The sequence below is a fragment of the Mustela nigripes genome, chromosome 3, assembly GCF_022355385.1.
Source record: "Mustela nigripes isolate SB6536 chromosome 3, MUSNIG.SB6536, whole genome shotgun sequence".
Taxonomy (NCBI): Eukaryota; Metazoa; Chordata; class Mammalia; order Carnivora; family Mustelidae; genus Mustela; species Mustela nigripes.
The window spans coordinates 126,291,345-126,295,791 of record NC_081559.1 but is presented as its reverse complement, the minus strand read 5'-3'; the positions used below and the strand labels follow the sequence as shown (position 1 = coordinate 126,295,791).

At 40.5% G+C, this 4,447-nt stretch overlaps 1 pseudogene; it reads right to left on the bottom strand.

Moving 5' to 3' along the window:
• Positions 1 to 2,502: 2,502 nt before the first annotated feature.
• LOC132014546 (ragulator complex protein LAMTOR1-like) lies at positions 2,503 to 2,935 on the bottom strand (annotated as a pseudogene).
• Positions 2,936 to 4,447: the final 1,512 nt, after the last annotated feature.

The window sequence follows — 4,447 nt, the reverse complement described above, 5'->3', positions numbered from 1 at the left end:
TCCCTGTGCTGTATACCATGACTTATTCATTCCATAACTGGAAACCTGTACCTTCCACTCCCCTTCACTCATTTTGCCCATCCCTCCGCCCTCCTCCCCTCTGGCAACCATCAGTTCATTTTCTCTATTTATGGGTCTGTTTCAGTATTTCTGTGTTTGTTTGTTCATTTGTTTAGTTAGCTGACATTTTTTTAATTTTAGGACTTTAAAAATAAGTGAATCCTCTTTATTGCACATTTATAACTTGGAGTTATTAGATTGTGGAGCTAGACCTGGGGTCAGAATTTTTAGTAACACACAGAAAGTATCTGGGTTTATTTTATTTTTTAAAAGATTTTATTTATTTATTTGACAGAGAGCAAGAGAGCACAAGCAAGAGAAGTGGCAAAGGAAGAGGGAGTAGCAGGCTCCCCACTGAGCAAGGAGCCCAACATGGGGCTCGATCCCGGGACCCCAAGATCATGACCTGAGCCAAAGGTAGACACCTAACTGACTCAGCCACCTAGGCGGCCAAGTATCTGGGTTTGTTTGTTTGTTTGTTTGTTTTTTAATTGTTAAGAATACTACTTTATTATGCAGGCTATTTGATAATTAGATGTATTTTCATTTACATTAAAAATCAGTAGTTGGGTATAGAGTTCTATGATTTTCAATACACATATAGATTTGTATAATGACTACCACAAACAGGTTGGAAGAGTTCCATCACCCCATAAAACTTCACTGTGCTTTTCTCTTGTGGTGAAACCCTCCTGCACCCCTAATCCTGGTAACTATTGATCTATTTTCAGTTTCTACAGCTTTAACCTCCTACAGGAAGCAAACTTTCAAGACTGGATTTTTTCATCTTCTGTATAGATTTAACATCATTCATGTTGTTTCATGTATCAATGGGTCGTTCTTTTTCATTGCTAAATAGTATTCTGTTGCATTGACATACCACTTTTATCCATTCACCCACTGAAGTGTTTTTTTGGTTGTCTCTATTTCTAGTGATTATGGATAAGACCCTATAAATATTCATACATGATATTTAGTGTGAGGATTAATTTTTATTTCTCTAGAGTAATTACCTAAGAATGAGATTGCTATAAGCTATGGCAGCATGTTTAACATCTTATGAAACTGCCTAACTGTTTTGCAGAATGACGATAACATTTTGTAAACTGACAAGCAAAGAATAAGAGTTTCTCCTGCTCTGCATCTTTGCCATCACGTGGTATTGTCACATTTTATTTTTCTTTCCCATTTTAGTAAGTATAGAGTAGAATCTCCTTGTGGTTCTCATTTGCTTTTCCATAATTGCTAATGATAGTGATCATTTTTGATGTGTTTATTTTCCCTTTTGAATAGTTTCTTTGATGAAGAGTCTGTTCTGACTTTGGTCCATTTTTATTTTTTTTATTTTATTTTTTTTTTAAAGATTTTATTTATTTATTTGACAGAGAGAAATCACAAGTAGATGGAGAGGCAGGCAGAGAGAGGAGGAAGCAGGCTCCCCGCTGAGCAGAGAGCCCGATGCAGGACTCGATCCCAGGACTCTGAGATCATGACCTGAGCCGAAGGCAGCGGCTTAACCCACTGAGCCACCCAGGCGCCCAAGACTTTGGTCCATTTTTAAAGTGGGTTCTTTTCTTCCTTATTGCTGGGTTTTCACAGCACTTTCGATACATTATGGATATAAGTCCTTTGTCAAATATATAATTTTTTATTTTCTATTTTATTTTTATTTTCAGATGAGTATATTTCCTTTATTGAAGGCAACAAAGCCCCCAAACTCCAAAAATGTAAAATCCCAGGGTGCTAGAAATACAAACTCAGCTCATTCAGAATAAAGCTCCTCCAGGCATGCCTGTTTAGCTCGGTTGGTCAAGCATCTGCCTTCCACTCAGGTAATGGTCCCAGAGTCTTGGGAAGGAGGCCTATGTTGGGCTCTCTGCTCAGCTGGGAGTCTGCTTCTCCTTCTTTCTGCCTGCCATTCCCCATTCCCCCCGGCTTGTGTTCTCTCCCCATCAAATAAATAAATAATATCTTTAAAATAGTAAACAAAAACACAATCAAGCTTGTCCAGACTCTGTTCACAAACGCTAGTGAGGTGCATGTCAGCACCAAGTAGGGGAGACCGGGACAGAAGTGAGGCCATGAGAAAGGATGGGAAGAGGGTTCCCCGAGGTCCCCTAGGGGTCACCCTCCACCTTCCCAGGGACACTGAACACCTGCTATACCCTAACCTTTTCACCCCCACCCCATCCCTGGCCAGGGCTTGGACGGCCAGTCTCAAATGGTTCTGTCCTCCCCTGCTCCATGCTCACTGGCCCAGGCTTCCAGCTACTCTTCTCTTCCTCCACCCTCTTCTCTGTGGTAGGTTAGGGCTCTGTGTGAGCCATGGTGAAGCTGGAGGCCCATGGAGGCAGGGTGGAGTTGGGGTGAAGACAGAAGAAGAAGCGCTGTCCAAGGATCCCCTCTTCACAGGATCCCAAACTGTACAACCAGCTCCTCTTCTCATCCTGTCCGATCTGAGAAAGTGTACTGCTCTCCTGTAGACCTGCTGTAAGTCGGACGGGGGAAGGGTTTGCTGGCCGGCATTTGGTGGGACTGGCTGGTGAGAGATGGTGGGGCAGCAGCTTCTTCCAGTGAGTCAGACTGCTGCTCAGCACAGCCAAGTGTGTGCTGTATTGCTTCGCTGGCTCCGTGTGCTCATGCTGTTCCGTGCCCTGAAAGTCCACAGCAGACATGCCATTGATGTTGCTGGCTGTCTTAGCAAGGCTGGAGGAGAGTAGGGCTTGCTCATCTGTGGGAGTGGGAGGCAGGCTATGGTAGTTACTCTCAGCTACATTGAGAGCTTTGGTGGGGGGCTGCCAGGGTCCAGCAGCAGCTTCCGTTCCTCTAAGTCCTTGTTTGAGTCCTCGTTCTGGCTGCTGTATCAGCATCCCATGGCTGGGGCACTGAGGACTTGCCAGGGAGGGACAGCATCTGTGAAGAGCCCTTCTAGTCACATGACCTGTGGCTACAATCCAGCAAGCAGTCACCTACCTCAAATACACAATTTTTTAAAAATTATTTATTGGGGCACCTGGGTGGCTCAGTGGGTTAAAGCCTCTGCCTTCAGCTCGGGTCATGGTCCCAAGGTCCTGGGATCGAGCCCCACATCAGGCTCTCTGCTCCGCAGAGAGCCTGCTTCCTCCTCTCTCTGCCTGCCTCTCTGCCTACTTGTGATCTTTGTCTGTCAAATAAATAAATAAAATCTTTGAAAAATTAAAAAAAGAATAATGTCTCTCATGAAATTAAAAAAAAATTATTTATTTACTTGAGAGAAAGAGAGAGAGTTTGGGGAAGGCCAAAGGGTGAGGGAGAGAAGCAGACTTGCAGCTGAGTGGGGAGTCTGATGCAGGGCTCAATTTCAAGGCCCAGAGATCATGATCTGAGTGGAAACTAAGAGACCAACACTTAACTAACTAAGCCATCCAGGCACCCCATCAAATGTATAACTTTTTCAAATACTTTTTCCCAGTTGGTAGGAGGGTTGGCTTTTGGTTTTTATAACAGTGTTTTTAGCAAAGAAAAATTATTTTAATTTTAATGAAGTTCAATTTGTCCCTTTTAACTTTCATGGAATTAGATATTATTTTTATGAATTTTTGCCCATCATAAGTTTCTAAAGATTTTTCTCCCATGTGTTCTGTGAATTTTATATATCTTTTACATTTAAGTCAATCACCAGTTGTGATTAAATTTTTATATACACTGTGAAGTAAAAGTCTATGTTCAATTTTTGCATTGGAATATCCAACTGTGACTTCACCATATGTTGAAAAACATTTTCATATCTCCATTGGTTTGTCTTTGAAGCTTTGTTAAAAAAAATAAGCTGATACTATCTATATATGTTTATTTTTAAAATTTCTGTTCTATTGATCAATGTGACTTTTTAAAAAAAATCACCATTACCTTCTTGACTACTGGAACTTTACGGTAACTCTTAAATTTTGATTGTGGGAGTTGCCCCATTTTCTTCTTTTTTCCATTTGCTTTGAATATCCTAGGGCTTTTTGTTTTGGTTTGGTTTGGTTTTCTGTCTTTTCATATAAATCATGGAGTCAGCTTGTCTATATCTATAAATCTCATACCAGAATTTTGATTTGGAATGCATTGTCTATACTAAATTAAGCAGATATAAACTCTATTGATTATCCCAATAATGAACACAGTATTCTCTCCATTTATTTAGGTCTTTGACTTTTTTTTTCAGCAATGTTTTGCATTATATAAATCCCATATACATTTTGTTAGATTTATATTGTTTGCTTTTTAGAGGAGGGGCTATTGTAAAAGGTACTTTTTTAAGGTTAGGTTTACAATAATTTGTTGTTAGTTTATAGAAATACAATTGATTTTTATAATTTGACTCTGTACCATGCAACTTTTCTAACCTCGCTTATTAGTTCAT